The 19,673-nt window shown below is 44.2% G+C and overlaps 1 protein-coding gene across 1 annotated transcript in view; it reads right to left on the bottom strand.

Moving 5' to 3' along the window:
- CAPN15 (calpain 15) overlaps positions 1-12,540 on the bottom strand; it is a 121,385-nt gene extending 108,845 nt beyond the window's left edge. The window contains exon 1 of the mRNA XM_063143069.1: positions 12,486-12,540. The gene's annotated coding sequence lies outside the window, so the exon portion shown is untranslated. The remainder of the gene's footprint in view (positions 1-12,485) is intronic.
- Positions 12,541-19,673: the final 7,133 nt, after the last annotated feature.

Raw genomic sequence — 19,673 nt, 5'->3', positions numbered from 1 at the left:
CACAGCTATAGAGTCCTAACAGTGGATTGTTGTGAAAAGCAAACACAACAGCTCAAGCGGACACAGGAGGGGAAAAAATGAGGAGAAATGATGTAATAGAAGCACTCATTCCCTAGATGAGGGGTACACAGCCTTTCTGGCCCCAAAGGCCATATCCGATATCAATGGGAGGCCCGGGGCCGACACAAGCGTGCACTGGAGGTGGAAGGGAAGAGGCTTTAACCTTCTCTCCACTTGAGATCCCGCAGCAACATGGCTGGGATGGGGGTGGGGTAGCAGGGTGGAGGTTAGTTCAGAGTCAGGCTGCTTCAGTGTCTTGACCCAACTGGCAAGTGTAAACAGCACACTAGGCGCTGAGAGGTGGAGAAGGTGAAAGTCTCCTTCTCCTCTCCTGAAACCCAACTGGATGTGTTGCTTCTGCACCATCACCACCAACATGATAGGGAGAAGGCTTCATCATCATCCTCTCCAGTGAGTTTCAGGACAGATAAAAGGAAAGACTTCTTCACACAGTGCAAAGTTTAACTACGGAATTCACCACCACAAGATGTAGAAATGGCTACCAATTTGGACGGATTAATGGGGGTTTGGATAAATCCCTGGAGGAGGAAGGCTATCAATGGCTGCTACTCTTGATGGCTATGTGCTACCTCCAGCATCAGAGGCAGAAAGCCTGTATACACCAGCTTCTGGAGAACATGGGTGGCAGGGTGCTGTTGCACCTGTGCCCTGCTTGTGGTTTCCTGGTTGACAGATGGTTGGCCATTGTGTAAACAGAGTTCTGGACTAGATGGACCTTTGGTCTGATCCAGCATGGCTCTTCATAGGTTCTTATGACCCCAACTGGCAGCTCCATTTCCACAGCAATTTACGGAGCAGATGGGTATTTGGCAGTGGCAAGGGGTCACACAACAGACTTCCCTGGTACACCTGTGGCCCGAAGGTAGTGTACTCCTGCTTTAGGTTATCCAATGAGGGGTCTTACAGCAGTTTTGCCTTTCTTCAATAGCTGTTTTTCATAGTTCGGTAACTAAGAAGGGATTCTCCCCATGCCCTTACTAATGTTCAGTTATCTTGGACCAACTAAACTGAGTTTTCATCATCATTGTGGTGGTCATCGTACATGGGCTCAATGAAAGTACCCCCTTAACTGTTTTACATATCTCAATTTCTATGTACACTAACAGCCATAAACATAATAGAGGACTGCCACTTGAGATCCTCCAAATAGGAAATTAGCTTCTTTTTAAAAAGAAATCAAAATTTTAAATGGTAATCCTGATTCAGTCTCTGCACATTTTGAATTGTGTATAAAATCTGGGTGAGGTTTTACAACCAATGCGAATCAATGACAGATATCAGACGCTGGCAAAGAAGACGCACTATACTATGCCAGAACTCGCCTTGTGTTTAAGCACTAGCCTAGCAGCCATCGATGTCAAGGTATTTCATGCAAGTGAGTCCACGGAATTGCATGAAAGGCTGATTGAGAAGGGGTGGAGCGCTCTGCCACTTCTCTGTGCCCGGCATAGAAATGCAGCAAGGACAAAGTTTGCTGTCCCTCCTCCGCCAGCCCTCTGCAAGCTAATAAAATTCATTGCAGGCTAGTAACATTTGTAGGCTTATTTAAAAGGCTGATCTAAACCTTTGACTAGTTAATACTCACTGAATCCAAAAAGGAAGAACAGCTAGAAATTCAAATGAGTAGAAAAAGGCTCTCTCTTTCATCCCAAGTTCTATTTTAAGTAGCTTGTTCAAATTCTTTAAAAAATATATTTTAACTATCCCTTCCCCAAAAGGCTTGTAGTAGATACAGACATTTTGCATGGATCCTTGTCTCCAGACAACCCCAAGTAAAAAAAAAAAATTCAGAAGGGAAGGGAGGCAGAAGAAACTTCTATGGGATCAAAACAACTGTCACTTGCAAGCGTGCTTAAAAGGCACCAGGTTCTTACGAAGATAACAGGGTGTGGGTGAAATACAGAGAGAGGAAAAAATGCCAAACCCAGCAGAAAGAGCAGCTGGTTCCTTCATCAGTGGCCCGGAGGGTAGTTGGTTCTTAGAAGAGCCACTATGGCAAAGTGCCACGTTGCATCTGAGTCATGCCTTTTGTCCCTTTAAGAGTTCAGAAAGCAAACATTATGCAGCAGGTGTAGTTTTTCCTCATCACGACCACATTGTTGGATTGTAAGATGCCTCTTTCCTCCACAAAAGGTCTAAAAGGAACAGAAAGAATACAACAACTCCCAGTTGCTCAAGGCTTGAGATCAGACTTGCATACATACATGCATCCGTTCTGAAAAGACTACTTTAGACGTTTGTAGGCTTTAGAGACATCACATCACCTTTACTTCTCTATTTCGGAGGCACTGGGCTCAAGACAATATACGCACATGGAATATATAAATAAATCTGGATATATGGTTTTAATTTTAAATTCTCAAACATCTCTCAAACAGCGCTGGCTCCAGGTCTTTGAATGCCTGTGAGCAAAACACCCTCAATGGGCCTTGCTTCCCTCAATGAGTCTCACTGACGTTGTCACCAGATGATATTGGTCTTCATTTTCTTTCTCATCATTGTTCCCACTTGCTTGCTTGACAGGCAGACAGCAAGTAGGCATCTAATGCTCCTCCTTCACACCACCAGAAAGAGAAGCAGGTGAATAGGGAAGAAGAGGAGCAACTCCAGGGGGCTCTTGCAAGTGGGCCTATGCTGGGGTGCGGGCCCACATCATGTGCCTGATTATGCTGACCCTGATCTCAAAGAAGCTAATGGCCCTGCTCAGAAGACACCTTAATCCACAGCTTTAACGGCGGTGAATAAGGCCAACGTTAATTTTTGTTCTGGTGTATTTCTGTTGCTATATAGGTTGGCAACTTCATTCTTTACTCCTAACTCGGTTAAAAATTCTACCCAGAGAAACGCAGTAAGAACTTTAAGTGTAGTCAGACACAGTTGTAATGAATCGACCCACTCACAAAAGGAGAATTAGCTTGCCTCAAGCCAGGAATAACTATTTTCAGTTGCCAGAAACAACTGTTTCCTTTATAGAGGCGCTACGAGACCATCCCCAATGCAAACAGCGAACTCTCACCTCTCATGACTCAGAAAGCTGCATCTATTACAGATCTGAATACACCATCTTCTAATAGTAGTGAGCTTTTTCTACCCGTATTTGTAAATAGCAAGAGACAGAACCTGGCAAAGGCTCCTATCCATTAGTTCTCCAGTTGTTCTGTAAGGAGAGAAATAGAAAAATGCAAGCTTGCAAGCACAATCAACTCTCCCTTTCTATCCCCTCTCTCTCCTCTTTAGAAATGAATAATACTTAGCAGTTTCATATGGATTCATATCTTTAAAATGTTGTACGCAAAGATAAGCTAGTTAATGTGTCACTTCGCAGAGTATCGCTAAAGATTTACCTTCCTTGTAAACCTTATTTAATGGGGGCGGGCAGATTTTTCAACAGCAAGGGAATAGGATGGTGAAGCCTGTTATCTCTTGGAGTGATATGGCCAGGGCCGTTCTGGTAATTAGAAGGGAGACCTTCATGGGAAAATGTGATGTATTAGAAATGCTTAAGCTAGAATACTGCTCTTTGGACAAGGTGAAGCTTCAGGAAGTATGTCCTGAAGCTGGAGCAGTGAAGTGCTTGAGCAAAATAGTAAATGTTCCAATATTAAACTTTAGCTCAGCCCCAAACATGAATTCCTTGGGTAACCCTAGGCTAGTCACATCATATCTTAAGCCTCAGCTCTCCATCTGAAATATAAAAAATAAACTACCTCTCAGGATTGTTGTAAGAATTACCAGACTAACAGCAATTTATGCAGTGATGTGGGGTGGAATTTTTTCCCAGGGCTTTATTTTTCTGTGGGGGAAAAATGCCATTTCATAAGTTCATTAATAAAAATGAATGTATGCCAATTGCACATACAGTATTAGGCAAGCTTGGCAGCTTCAAAGTTGAAATTAATGCTTTGCAGGTATGTGAAAGAAAACATGTATGTCACTGAAATACATATATGTCAGTATGAGATGGAACAAATAAGTAGCGATGGCAAAACTGAAGTGACTGAGAGTTGAACTCTGTTGAAATTGTTGTGTGGCTGTCAACATAGCACACCCAGTTCTTTGAGTTGCTAAAATTGTTTAGTGAAGCCTTCTCCGATCTAATGCCCTCTCTATGCTCATTGAAGGATGCTGGGTGCTGTAGTACAATGTATCTGGAAGGCACCAGGTTAGGGAACGCTGAATTAGTGTGTCGAAAGTTATCAGTAGCTTTGTACTGTCTTCATATAAGGCAGCTTCACGCTTTATATAATTAACTTAAGTAACTGTGAAACACCAACAGGACTATTTCTATGAAATGCTTTAGACCCATTTGTATAGAAATATGGGCAAAATAATTAGAGAATATCATTTTTCAGGTTTCTCATTTCAAAAATCAGTCATGAAGACGCCCGCCTTCACACCTTGCCATAAATAGAACCATCTCATAATTCAGCTTAAAATCAGCAACCAGCACTAACTGCTACATGCCAAAGACATATAGCAATGAGAAAAATCAGAGGAAAGACTACATGTTTGCGGAATTCAAGAACCCAGAGAACCAGGGAAACCACTCTTCTGACAAATTAGAGCAGCTTCCTAATCCTACCAGTGACAGAAGTTGGATTTAAAGCAGAAAGTATACACTGCCCCTGAGCCAGACATCAACTTGCCTGTCCTTCTAATTACATCAATATGCATGCATTATCTCTGCTGTCAAAGCTTGGCTTTCCACTGAAACAGCAGCAGTCTTGACCAGTGTAAAACTCAAATGTGGGGATTGAAATGTGGAGATCTGTTCTTCCTCCCAATTGCAATCTCGATTGAACTCCCCTCACAAAATCCCTCTGTCTCACATGGATTTAAGGAACAGAAAGCTGCTGTGGCTTTAACAGAATCATCAAAACAACAACACCACAAATACAGCTACTCCTTGCCATTTCTTTCCTGTGACAGGAAAGAGCATTTCAGCACTTGGTAACCATTTCCCTTCACCCAACCTTCAAAGAATGGAAGGAGGGGAAAGCAAGGCTACATCCTTGCTCCTTTTACCTCTTAAACAATGGCCTAACATCAAGCAAGTGACAGTGAATGCAGGAAAGAACTAGCATTTTTGTTATATGCGGCTATAGTACCAGCCTCATTGTGAGTTTAGCTTAAATGCACCTAAGATCACCCAAGAATTGCAAGCCACAGGCTAGGGCAACCCAGGCATCTCAATGAGAAAATTTATTTAAGGCAGCGATGGTGGAGGCCAACCAAACTCTACTACAAGCAGGTCTGGCTCACCCTTAGAGAGATTTTATTATTTATTTGTATTCCACGATCAAGAGGAAAACTGGCTTCCAAAATAGCTAAGTCCAACAAATAAGAACCAAATGAAATGAAAGACAAAATGTTGCTTGGGAAAGGTTGATTCCCAATAGGTCTGGATTGAGCCATGATGGAGCAGTGCCTGTCTACAGCTCCCCCTCCTCTGATGGCCCCAGCAATGACTATTGGTAGCTGGAAGGGTGAGGGAAGGAAAGCCCTCAGCTGGATCTAGATCTAGGCACAAAAGAGTACTTAGCTACACTACCTGCACACCATGAGCCAGAGCGTATATGCTAGAGGGCTGGAGCGAATCAGATCCAAATCTTCACTCAGCTATGAAGCTCACTGGGCAACCCTCTTAGGTGCTGGTTCACACAATCAATACAGCTTAAACAACCCATAATGCATGCCATGCGTGATTTGAATAATCACTACCCAAACCAAACAGGGGCAGCATGGCTTGCTGAAGTGTTCAGCAACCCTCAAATAACCCAAAACAGACCATGGGTTATTTGAATGTTGTTTAATCCTCCCAAAAGCCAGGCTTGACATGAAAAACTGCATCTGGGCAGTGATTACTCAAATCATGGCCAGCATGCATTGTGCCTTATTTAAGCCGCAGTGATCATGTGAACCAGGCCTTAGTCCAACCTTTCTCTTAGCCTAACCTCACAGGGTTGTGATGAGGACAAAATGAAGGGGGAAAGAACCACATATTCTGCAATGGGTTCTCTGAAGGAAGGGCAGGAAAAAGAGAGAGGAAGAGGGATGGGGCTCCAACTATTGCCTCCTTTCAACATCACTTAGTAGACAGTGTCCAATCGCACTATGGCATTTCCATACATTTTAACATTTCTTGTATTATGTAAGAGTTCTGTTAGTGTAGAAGCAAATTCAGAACAGAAATTATACACTGCAACCGATGTAGGGTTTACATTCACATCATGAGCTGATTTAATCTTACATGTGGAATGACATTTAATGCCAAAGTCTACCTCACAGAGCTCCAGATGTACACAAATGACACAGTTGCCTGTTGTGCAAAGTGAAAATCCAAAGGGGAAGCTGGGCAAAGTAGTTTGAGCTCCTTTTACCTCTAAAACACCCCCTTGACCACATCAAGTCCAACTTGCTTCCCCTTGTATAAGAACTCAGTATATTAAATTCTTTCCAAACAATCAAGGATAGGATTGGAAGCCCCACTAGCCTGGTTTGCACAACTGGCAGACAGTTAACAAGATACATCAGCTTGTTAACTATGTTACACATGCCAGTTACATGCCAGGGGATTTGCAAAAAGTTTGTTGTGTAAACCCGGCTAGGGTGGTTTGTTGCCATGGGTAACAAGCCACCCAGAACCCTACAACATCCCATGGATTCTCGGTGGCTTGCTACCCACAGCAGCAAGCCAACCTGGCCCGGTTCGCACAACGCAACAAGCCACCCTGCCAAGGGTAATTATGCAAACCCGCCAGCATGTAACTAGCACACACATTTTGACTTGTTAACTGCCTGTCAATCATGCAAACCCAATCATTGTGTTCAACGGGGCTTACACAGCTTAATACGGCGATGTTTCATGAGATTACAAAATACTAGTTTCTGTATTCTTGGGTACTTATAAGGAAGTTCCAGGAGAGAATAATAAGAATAATGGAAGAATGAATCACTTTGACAACATTCTTCCCATATTATTCAACAACAACAAAAAACAGGCCACATTGGTGATTAAAGCATTAGCCCAGAATTTGAAAGAAAAGGGCTAGATCCCTGACTTTGGCCAAACCCAATGCAACAAGACAACATGAAAGAAAAATATACAAGTGTGCTATATGTAGAGCAGTCAGAAAAGGAACCAAGATAGAATAACAAGTGGTGGGGAAACAGAATCAACAGACTTGCGTTCAACCCCTTTTTAAAGGTAAGACACAAAAATATTTCATATATGGCAAAACTCATAAGACTGTATATACTACAATCAGAAGCACAAAGAAGCAATACTGAGTGTCATGCTCGACATTCATAAAGAAAGAGGAATGGAGGGCAAACAGAAAGCATCTATGCCACTATGGTATACAAAATGCAGCATCCCCTACACTCACCTTTGTGCTGACACTATGTGGGTACTGCTTCAAATTTAGCATGGCACAACAGCGACACATGCGTGCTTAACAGCAATTCATGGGTTGTTTAACCGATGCATCGCCAGAGCAGAATGTAAACTCCATGGAATACTGTTGGGGTTAAAACTCTGGGTTGTTTAACCCTGAAGAGTGCCAGGTTCGCACATCACAACAATCCAGAAACAGGGCATTCCTCGGTTGTTTTCCAAGAATTATTTAACCTAGAGTTAGTAGTTACGCACAATATAGGTCAGTGACTCATGGTTGCTGGGCTCTTAGAATGCTTGTTCTGATTTAGGAGAAGAGATACATCTGACCAAACATTGGGCTACAAGATATAAGGCCAGTTCACATGATCATATTCAAGCCATGCCCACAGCTTGTTGCGTCATCCAAACCCAGGGATCGTGAGTTAAATAATCTTCACATAACCAATGGTCTGTTATTTGGACAACACGACAGGCAACAGATTGAATATTCAAGACACACCCAGCATGCACCATGGTGGGCAGCAGTGAACATGCGACCTGGGCCATAGTGCGTTATTCATCACATTTGTATCCTGTCCTCCTTCCATAGAGATTAGAACATACAATGGGTTGTGCTCTTTTGCCCTCACAACAACCCTGAGAAGTATGATAAGCCAAGCAATAGAGAACTGCCCAAGGCCACTCAGTAGACATCAATAGAGAGCAGAGATTTGAACACAAGTCTCTCTGGTCAACAGCCCAAGACTGTCCATTATACCACTTTGGCTCAAATGAATCATATCCAGATCTTTTGGCATCATTTATAGAAAGCCATCAAATGTAGCATACCTTAATACTTTATGTGACCTCAGAAGGATGCAGTGAATGAAGGCAAAATGGGCCATTAGAAAGTCATAAGTAGCATTACATTTTCAGACCTATAGACTTTAGGGACCACTCAAATGAAAAAAGAGGGGGTAGGAAGAGGCTTGGTTTCAGGTAGTCCTTCGCAATCTCCCAGCACTAGCAAGAAGCAGAGAGAGCATAAATGGAATGGGCACATTTTGGAAATTTGCTGACTGGCTACATCCCAGACAGTCTGCAAAACATCAACCTTCACAACATAAAAATAATCCCAAAACAGCAATAGCATAATACCTTTATTAGGATCAACTGAAATGTCACAAATTATTGAGCAAGCTTCTAAGTTCACCATAACTCATCTTCAATTGGCTAATAAAGCTAATATGTTATTGCTGCTTTTGGAATTTTCTCCAAACGAACCATCAAGCCTAACTACAATCCCGCCCACATCACACACACACACTCTCTAAAGAAATTCAGTGTTACTTTTCAATACTACAAACCCAAGAAAAGCATTTTGGGAATACATCTGGATGTGGACACAGCGTTGCAGCTTAAACAGTCAGCACACGAACACAGGTTTGCCTGTTGCTGTATGTATATGTTGAATGAAATATGTTTACATTGGTTGCGGTTTTGATACGCAAGAGCAATCAAACAACTCCAATGAACTTTTTACAGTGCACTATTATCAGACACCAGATATTCTGCAGCACTAAATGTAGGGAAATTACAGCAAGCCAGAATTTCTGTTTAAATGAATTATAAAGATGTAAGTCTGCTTTGTTTGTAGTGAAGTAGCATGTGAGAATACCAAAACAGATATTACAAATCAGCATATCAACTACCCATTAAAGCACAGAACACAACAGAACCAGCAATACCAAAGAAATTTCCACTGACTGTAGATTCCAAATTAGAAAGCTGAGTTTCCCCTACACAACTCATCTTCATATACTACTCAGGAGAGAAACCAAGATATCTTACATTCCATTTCTGACTCTGCCATTGAATCACCGTTTGACCTTAAGCTAGGACACTTTGCTTCAATCCAGTGCCTCTGTTTCCCTGTCATATTGGCACCAGCATTAACTTCCCTGCCTCAAACAAGGATTTAAGCAGCTAAGTCCATTGCTGTTTGGGAACTGTACAGTTCTTCAGAACGGGTGATGCTGAACTTTGCTGTGGTACAATTAATACAGTTCATTAAAGTCTAGCACGAGGATTCACTGTAGCCCTAAAAAGTGTCTGACTTCTAATTTAAAATATGTTTGAAAGTACAAATGTACAGTCAAGAGTCTCCAAAAGGACAGACATACTTTTTTTTAAGTTTCAAATGACAGAGAACGCCTTTCATAAAGACATATTCATGTTAGCCACAGACATCTTTGGCAATCAGTTGTATATTTAGATGGGCACTACTATGCTTGTAACTTAGTGCTTTTTACTGCAAGGCGTATCCAGGTTATTAAGACATTCTGATTTCCTACTGTTCTGAGGAAGTGCTGGGGGGGGATCATTCATATTTTTCTAGAACATGCTCCACTGAGTATTTTTCAGAAATACAGAAAAGTTAGTCTGAGGGGAGGGCTTCCTCCTCTGACTCTTTGTCCATTCATCATTACACACGCCCCTGAAAACAACACAGAAACTTCAATCAGCTCAACAGGAAAACACACCGCCACTTGTTTTCATTCCAGAATGGTGTTTAAAAACAAAAAAAAAACTTCACCAATATCGCTTCAGCCGATTATCCAGGAGCTACTGAATGAAGGAGGGCAGCCATATTAAAGTGAGCAAAGGAGGCAGGGTTACTCCAAGACATCGCTGGTTCTAACCCAATCTGGTGCCTGCAGATGTTTTGGACTCCAACCCCCACCATCCCAGATCATTGCTCATGCTGGCTAGGGCTAACGGTAGTCATAGTCCAAAATAACTGTAGGGCAGCAATTTGGGAAAGATTGCATGATGGCTGGAAACGTGGGCAGCAGGGTGAGGTTCTCCCTCACCATGTCAAAGCTTCTCAGCCAGAAGCAAGCAAAAAGTTGAGGACTCAGGGGAGAATATCCCTCACTTGGTGTGGGATACCAGGAAGGGTAGAAGCAGCAAGGGATGGTGTGGCATTACCCCACAGTTCTGTTCCCTTAGGTATGTCTGCCTTCATATGTCTAGTGAGTGCAGAGTGTTGGACTGAGTGGGTGTGGCGGCTGATGATGCTAGGAGTATAAATGGGGGCGTCTAGAGCTTGGGGGTTAGTTGGTTGGGGGTGTCAGTTAGGACTGTCAGTGGTGTGGAGAGTGAAATGAGATAAGGTTTTAAGAGACTTAAGATTACTGTTATTATTAAAACTAGATTAAGCAGGTTAACTTGAATTTGAAGTAACTAAGATCTGTTAAACAAAAATAAACATTTTATTTTGTTTTGTTACCTCAAACCACGTGTCTGCTTGGCTTTATCACCTGCTCTACAGTTACTATCGTAAACACCTTATATATAACCTTCAGCTTATTACATACACAGTAAAACCTTTTCAGATTCTAGACTTTACCTTACCCTCAGGGTGTTCATGTGGTGGCACTTGGCTTGAGGAGGGTTTGTGTGCGACAAGGCCTGGTGTGTGAGGCCTGTGTCGTGACAGGTGGCGTTTGCAAAGTGCTCTGGTTGAGAATGACTGCAAACTAGATACACGTCAGGGTAGGGCTAGCAAGAAGATGGTGCTTGTGAGGTAAAAATCTGCACTGTATGGCTCTGTGAAAGTTTCTCCAATCAGACCCACGCTTGCTTCTCCTGTGTTGTCCTCACTGGCTAAGAGAAGCTGCTAATAGGCACTTGATTTGGCCCTAGACTTGACCTGATTCCCAAAGTAAGTGATGTCTAAGCTATGGAATAGCCATCCAAGAGAAATTTGTCTGCCCCCCACCCTATCTTTGCTCGTTTCAAATCAGGTTCTTAAGACTGCTTCATTCCTGCAGACATCTTTGTAGTCAGTACCTTCAGCGGTGTGCTTTTGGTCTACAGTCGCCGGTGTGATTTTTATGACATTTTAACCGCTGTTAGTTTTATCGGCAAGACAGTCTTAAGGTTTCGGTTGCCATGTCTCTTCTCAGCTGTAAGCCACCAAAAGGCAGGATACCAAAAAAAAAACCTCGTTCTGACAAACGGAAGCGAACAGGAGAGCCCTACCACCACCACCACCACACACCCCTCCGCTGAAAGTCTTGCACGTCAAGGCTCAATCCCCAATCGCGGCGGTGTGTCCTCTACTAAGTGGGGGAAGGCAGTTCGGAAGACAAATGGGGCAGGGGTGGCTCAGGCAATTTGGGTAGCCTTAGCAAGGGGGGGGGGAAACAACCCTTAACCTCCTGGTGTTAAAAGATGTGTTGAGGGACACTCTCATCCTCCCCAGTCAGCATGGCCACTTGTCATGGTGGCTGGGGACGGTGTGAGTTGTAGTCCAACACACCTGGAGGGCACCAGGTTGAGGAAGACTGTGTTTGATATTTTCCTCATGGGTATTCCATGTGTGTATGTGTGTGTGCATATATATATATATATACACACACACACACACACACACACACACACACACACATATATATATATACACACACACACACAGAGTTCTCTGCTTTGAGGGCTCATTGGAGTCGGGGAGGGAGAGATCACAACCCCACCTCAAAACTATTTTATTTTCACAATCGTAGAAGTCTCGCTGCCTCCACACATGCCACGCGTCCGTGCACACTTCAGGGCTGAGAGTTGGGGATGGGGAGGGGGTGAGCGTGTCCCATTATGGAGATGATGCCTGAGAAGCTTCTACCCTGCCCCGCAACAGGACGTCTCCTTGGCGTGCCTCCCTCCCTCCCCAAAGCAAAAGTGTGTGTGTGAATCTCACCTAAGCCCTCTCCCCCCCCCCACACACACACATCCTCACACGCCCACCCTACTCAACACACACACACACACAACACGCCCCTTCCTCGCCTCAGGCAGGCGAGCACGAGCACCACTGCGCGCGCCCGTCCCTCCTCACCGCCCCCCCCTCCAATCGCCTTCCTCGAGGCGCTCGCGCGCTTTCTCATTGGCGTTCTGCCCTCCTCTTTTCTGCCCCCCCCACCCCAAGGAGGCTGCCTTTCCGCGAGGGTCGCGCGCTCACACTGACCGTTGCTGAGGGGCGCCTTGGCGGCGGCGGCGACCTCCTGGCTGCCCGGCTCGCGCTCTCTCGCCTCAGCCCCGTCTCGGCACTTCTCCCCCTCACCCCAAACACCCACCCCGCCTTGGGCGGGCGAGTAACTTCGACCCCCACCCTCCCGCCTCCCACCCCGCCCGGCTCTCCTCAGGAAACCGTTCCCTCTCTCTCTTTCCTTCTGCCTCCCTCCCTCCCTCCCTCCCTCTCTCTCTCTGTCTTTTTTTTTTAACCTCCCCCTCAACCCCAAAGCAGAGCCAGCCCTCCTTTCCCTCCTCCCTCCCCTCCTTTTCCTCCCAGAGTCCAGAAACCGGCCCCTTACGCTGCTTCCGTAGCGTAGCGGCCCATTGAGAAGCGAAGAGCCCGCCTTGCGGATACAGCGCCGAAGCCGTCGTGAATACCACGGTGAGACTGCAAGCCCCAGAGAGCCATGCGGGGTTGAAAAGCGGATGTGGATCTGAGGAGGCGGGAAAGGCATGCCGGGAGGTGTGGTCTTGCCTGCGGGAGCGAGTGTGGAGTCTTGCCTTACTCCCTTTGCCCTGGTGGTAGGTTGACAAAAATGAGGCTGCGGGTACTAATAATTGGGGAGGGTGGAGGAGTCGAGCTGTCTTGGGGGCGGATCGATGGCTATCTATTGTCATCGGCGGGACGGGGTTTAACTACAGCGCCCAGAAGCCTCAGCGCTTCCCACCGAGCCAGGCAGCTGTGCGGAGGCTCACCTGAGACTCAGCTGGAGGCGGGGGCGGGGCTAAGCATGATGCAAAGCGATGCGCTGCCCCAGGCAGCTCTGCTACCGACGTGTACTTCTGCGGTCCTCAACAGTAGGGTGACCATATGAAAAGGAGGACAGGGCTCCTGCAGCTTTAACAGTTGTAGAGAAAAAGGATTTTCAGCAGATGTCATTTGTAGGCAGACAGCATCTGGGGAAATTCCCTTTTCATAGCAATACTTAAAGGTGCAGGTGCCCTCGTCTCTTTTGTATCTGGTCAAGAGGGCAGGACTCCTGCAGCTTTAACTCTTATGATGAAGACAAAATTTCACCAGCTGCTACATGCATTCAAATGAAACTTGCTGAAATTCCCTTTTCTATACAACTTTAAAGATACAGGAGCCCTGTCCTCCTTTTCATATGGTCACCGTACTCAACAGCAGTAAGCACCCACCCACCGCCGTCAGAAGGGTAAAAAGTGCCCCAAAATCTCCTTGGAAAGCAACACGAAGTGACAGGCCGGTTCAATGAAGCCGTTCAAAGCTCCACGGGCGCTCGTACAAGCCGCAGTGACCACAGGGAAGGCCAGTCTGAGGTAGAACGGTCAGCAGATTCCCACCCCACATGCATAGGTCCAAAGCTACAGAAGTCTAATCAAGGGCGAGGAGCTCCTTCCTCCTGCTCAGCCCCAGGCTGGGTGTAGATGACACTGCCCTGCTTTACTCGCATTCAAACAACACATCCCAAAGTCCAACAGTGGGTTTAGGGCTGCAATCCTGTGCACGTTTACCTATGAGTACAACACACACCCAGCTGCCACCGGAAGGAGACAAGTGCTCCTCTGTAAACTGGTGGAGGTGGGAGATGCCCAATGAGGACTGAGCATGCTCAGTGGACATAGAATGCAGACTGATGAAAGTGGGGGAGGGAATAGAAAGCCAGGGTTAATTGAATGGCATAGCCTGGAGGAGGTCATGGCTGATTGGCTAGCACCCTGAACAGGAGTACTCCATACTGCAACCTTTTGTTGCAGGTCCCACTTGTAAGCTGTTTTGTATGGTTTTTATCTGGTACACTGCCTTGAGACAGTGGCTGAGTTTGGACGACACGCTAATCAACAGTTGTTTCCCATTCTGTTCCTTTGAAGTCCTCTAGATATTGGGAACAGTAAAATATATCAAACAAGTGATAACCCAATGGATGGGAGGGGGCATCTCTCTTTTAAATTAAGCTGTTACCCAACTCGCTTGATCACATGCTGAGACAACAAGGACTTCCTGAAAGTTTATGGTGGTACTCCCCAGGCCTAGTATTTCACTGCTTTATGCCTATACTCCAAACCCAACTGTACCTGCTTGATGTCACCAGTGATGCTTTCGCAATGCTTAGGATTATACAGCACCTGGTGTCTTCTCCTTGCCCAGGGCAATGCTTTGGTGCTCCTTAACCCAAACTTAATTAGATCAGTATGACAATTAAACTTTAGTGCATTGCATGTGGTTTAGGTTGCTGTACACTGAAAGCGGGGGAACTCAATAAAGCAGCCATTGCACGATGGGGGGAAAAATCAATAAAAAAAACATCCAGCCTTTAACAGCACAGCTTTGCCTTTAATTTAAGGTATGCAGTCCTTCTCTTTAATCCTGTTCTGCAATCATGGAGGGCCCTCTGGGCTTAGCATCTAAGAGCTCTGAAAAAAAGGATATATATCAGTACTACCGAAGGTAATGGCAATCCCAACTTCAGGATAACTGTTATCCTGCAGCCACATCCAATTTTAATGAAGTTTTTTAGAAAAAGAAAAAGCATATCTTTCCACTTAATAAGAAAGAGTTCCCCTGAATATTTCAAATATTGTTCTTAGGTATATAGCACCATCCGCATGCATGACACTTTAACAGAGTACAAGAGAATGCAGCTGGGACGGAGGAATAAACTTTCCCCCGTGTGCTACAGTCCTGATCATAGTCTCCCACTCACACACACCTGCAATTAAGTAAAGAAAAAAATGGCACCTGCCCTGTGAAATGTTCTCCCCTCTGAAGCGTGTCAGGCCTCAACGTTGGCATGTTTCAGGCATTTATTGAAAATGTACTCATTTGCTTTGGCTTCCCCCCAGCCATGAGCTATCTTTGTACCAGCATTGTGAAACTATTTTGTATGGATGTATGTGTATGTGGTCTTTGTTGTTTGTTTTCATTCTGTCAAACAATTTATCAGAACAAACAGTTCGATAATTGTATTCCCTGAAATAGACCAATTCATTCGTCCCTTACATATGGTGCATTATAGCTTAGCTACCACTGCACTATGAAAACCAAATCTACCTTCCCGCTCTCATGAATGATACAACACGAACACAGAAACTCAGCTACACCTTTCTCCCCACTGCAGTAGGTACTGTCCAAGAAAAGCATTACCATTGGGTTCTGCTGATTTTACAAGCCAAATCTTAGAGAGTACTTTTAGCACGTGAAAATTGCTTGTCCACCCTCTCTTTACTGATACATACCAGAAGACGATCCATAGAATGAATTCTTTTCATGTCGCTTCCTTCCTAGACAATCCTTATCACTTACCAACATCCTTTTCTCTTGCCTACACCCCTGTTCCTTGCCACACAATTACCAAAATCCTGCAATGATCAAAATAGCTGGTTCAGAAGAAAGCATTCTAGTTAGGCAGTTTTATGGACAAAACACTTTTACAAGAGTATTATTATATACGAATTTGTTTTGAGCACAAAACAGAAGTTTCCCTGATGCAAAGTACAAGGAAACCAACTTGCACTCTCTGCCATCCTAGCCACAGGAAACCTGTCTGTTGTTGCCCTTCCTTACTCCTCCACATCCTCCTCCACTTGTACTTCATGTTCCTGACCTACAGTTGAACAGGAATTTGAAGTGATAAAGCAATGAATCAGAAGCATCTCATCCGCCTTTGCTGGCTGCAGCTGAAGTTTTGTGTTGCCCTCTAACCAGCATTTCCCAATTGTGCACTTATTATTCGTTTTCCAGATTAGTCTGTGTTGCAGCAAAAACAAACGAGTCTTATGGCACCTTAAGGACTAATACATTTATTATAGCATGAGCTTTTGTGGACTAGAGTATACTTCATCAGTTGAATGAAGTCCTCAGTGGATGGAGAATTAATAAGGTCAGAGGGAAATGAAATGCAAAAAGCAGAGACAGTGACAATTCAATTAGAGCTTGAAATATGTATGCAAAATAAATGTAGTGACCATTCATAACAGTGATAGCTGATAAACACAGTCAACATAGCAATACTGAGTTTCAGCACATAAAACCATTGTCTCTCTTCAGACCCAAATAAATAGAATTTAACATCTTTATGAATTCATAGAATAGTAAAGTTGGAAGGGGCCTATAAGGCTATTGAGTCCAACACCCTGCTCAATGCAGGAATCCATCTTAAAGCATACCTTACAGATGGCTGTCCAGATGTATCTTGAATGTCTCTAGTGTGGGAGAGCCCACTACCTCCCTAGGTAATTGGTTCCATTGTCATACTGCTCTAACTATCAGGAAGGTTTTCCTGATGTCCAACCGGAATCTGTCTTCCTGTAACTTGAGCCCATAAGTCCATGTCCCGTACTCTGGGATGATTGAGAAGAGATTCTGGCCGTCCTTTATATGACAACCTTGTAAGTACTTGAAGAGTACAATCATGTCTCCTCTCCGTCTTCTCTTCACAAGGCTAAACACACCCAATTCTTTCAGTCTCCTCAGAGGTAAAGACCTTTTTATTCTCTCAGCATTTTAACAGTCTATAAATTTAATTCTAATTTGGCTGTTTTAAATTTGTATTTTAATTTTGCATTTATTATTATTATTATTATTATTATTATTATTTATTTATTTATATAGCACCATCAATGTACATGGTGCTGTACAGAGTAAAACAGTAAATAGCAAGACCCTGCCGCATAGGCTTACAATCTAAAATCAGCACTGCTGCTGATTTTATCCTGGTTGTGCTTTTGTATTGTATTTTACATCATGTTTTTATACTGTTTGTTTTATACTTTGAATGGTTTTAATTTTTGTGAGCCGCCTAGGGAGCTTCGGCTATTAGGTGGTATAAAATGCAATGAATAAATAGGGCTTTGTTTCCAGACCCCTGATCATCCTTGTTGCCCTCCTCTGAACATGCTCCAGCTTGTCTGCATCCTTTTTGAAGAGTGGTACCCAGAACTAGACGTAGTATTCAAGATGAGGCCTAACTAGTGCCAAACAGAGGAGAACCAGTATTTATTTATTTATTTATTTACCATACTTATACCCCGCTCCTCAGCCAAAAAAGGCTCTCGGAGCGGCTTACACTTAGGAAAAAAGACAGTCCCTGCCCTCAGGCTTACAATCTAATAAAGACATGACACACAAGGAAAAGGAGTCAAGGAGGGAGGGAGGGAGGAGAGAGAAAGAAAGAGAGAGAGAGAGAGAGAGTCCAGCAGGAGCAGGCCCCGATGTTACTTCTGCCTGCTCCTGTCCCCTCGGTCCTTCTTCTTACCCACAGGGCCAAGATGGCCGTTTGCTTTTTTTTGCAGCCACATCACACTGTTGGCTCATATTCATCTTGTGATCTACAACAATTCCAAGATCCTTCTCGCTTGTAGTATTGCGGAGTGAAGTATCCCCCATCTTGTAACTATGCATTGTAATTCAGCAGTTTCATCTTGCTGTGTCTCTTTGAAACTCCTTTCATTCTCCTGCAAAGAAAGGTATTTCAGGGGCCAGTTCTTACAGAGTCAGATTCCTTCTGAGGCAGAAGTACTGATAACTTAGAATAATTAAAAATGGCACCACTATATCTGTTCATGTTTACAGGTTGAGTCGTGGGAAAAGGGGAGGTAGCTCAGCAGTGCTAGCCTTTAAAGTAGAAAGCAAGAGAGAAGAGGAAGTGCATGGGTGATGGAAAAGATATTCTCTGTGGATGTCAGAGATTGCAGTGAGGGGTACAGGAGGAGAAAGTTTCATAAACATCTAGTGCCTAAGGCTGCTTAGGGCTTTTTATACTGAAGCATTTCAAAATGTGTGTATTTCAGAGGAAATTGCTCCCTGTCAATTCCCTTGGAGTTTCTCCATTTCCATTCTGCAATTGTAATGATTTTTTAAAAGCGTGGCCATTTTAAGTCACAAGGGGAATTTCATATTTCCAGGAAGTTGCAGATATTTTTAAAAAAGGGAGGGGGGAGGGAAAGGAAAGAGAAATCCCCATTTAGAATTTTCCCCATCAAATTTTAGATGGGATGGGGGGGAATGAAAACATGTGTCATGATAATTATTTTAGTTGTGGAGGTGTGTGGAAATAAAGACTGATGACTGAGGAACTGGGAGGAAACAATGTCAAAAATGGTAGTTGGAAATCCAACAGCATCTATCAAGCAACTCCAACAGGTTTGCTAACACTGCAGATCCTCATGCTGAAAAGAGCATTATTTATTATTGGATTTATATCCCGCCTTTTTTCCTCCAAGGAACCCAAGCCGACGTACATAATCCTCCTCCTCCTCTCCTTTTTATCCTCACAACAATAGCCCTATGAGGTAGGTTGGGCTGAGAGTCTGTGACTGGCCCAAAGTCACCCAGTGAACTTCCATGGCCAAGTGGGGACTAGAACCCAGATCTCCCGACTCCCAGTCTGACACTTTAGCCACTACACCATACTGGCTCCACTGAGCTGATAAACATTCAGAACTCAACAGTTTCAAATTCAGGTGTTGATGTCAAAGTGCAGGGATCAGAAAAATAAACCCTCCCCAGACATTAAACCAGGGGTGGGCAACTCTCTGTCCCCTGGACTTTTGTCCACTTGACCTGCCTTATGCCATGCCACCAAAACTCACCAGTACAGCGATGGGGAGGAAATGCCGTCTTCTGGACACTTGGTCATCCACTACCAATTTGGGGTGGGGGTGGGGGTGGGGGCAGTGGCATTGGCAGCAAAACTGGCCTGTTTCATTTATTTATGTGAAGTATTTTTATGCCACTCTTCTGCCAAAAAGGCTCCTGAGGCAAGCTTACATATAGACCTCGTTCAGAAGACACTTTAAACCATGGCTTTAACCACAGTGGTTGAGCCAGAAAGCTGGTTCATGTTCAGAAGACACCTTAAACCATGGCTTTAACCACAGTAACTAAGGCAAAAAGCCACCATGGTTAAAGCTATAGTTTAAAGTGTCTTCTGAACACAGCTTGGCTTTCTGGCTTAACCACCGTGGTTAAAGCTATTTTATTTATTTATTTTATTTATTTAAGGATTTTTATGCCGCCATTCAGCCAAAAAAGGCCCTCACGGCGGCTTACAAAAGTATTTCTTGACAGTCCCTGCCCACAGGCTTACAATCTAAAAGACATGACACAAAAGGAAAGGGGATTGGGAGGGAGGAGGAGGAGGAGGGGGAAAAGGAAAGCAAATTCAGGCACTATAATCTT

This window comes from Elgaria multicarinata, chromosome 17 (genome assembly GCF_023053635.1).
Source record: "Elgaria multicarinata webbii isolate HBS135686 ecotype San Diego chromosome 17, rElgMul1.1.pri, whole genome shotgun sequence".
Lineage (NCBI taxonomy): Eukaryota > Metazoa > Chordata > Lepidosauria > Squamata > Anguidae > Elgaria > Elgaria multicarinata.
This window is presented reverse-complemented; position numbering and strand designations above follow the sequence as displayed.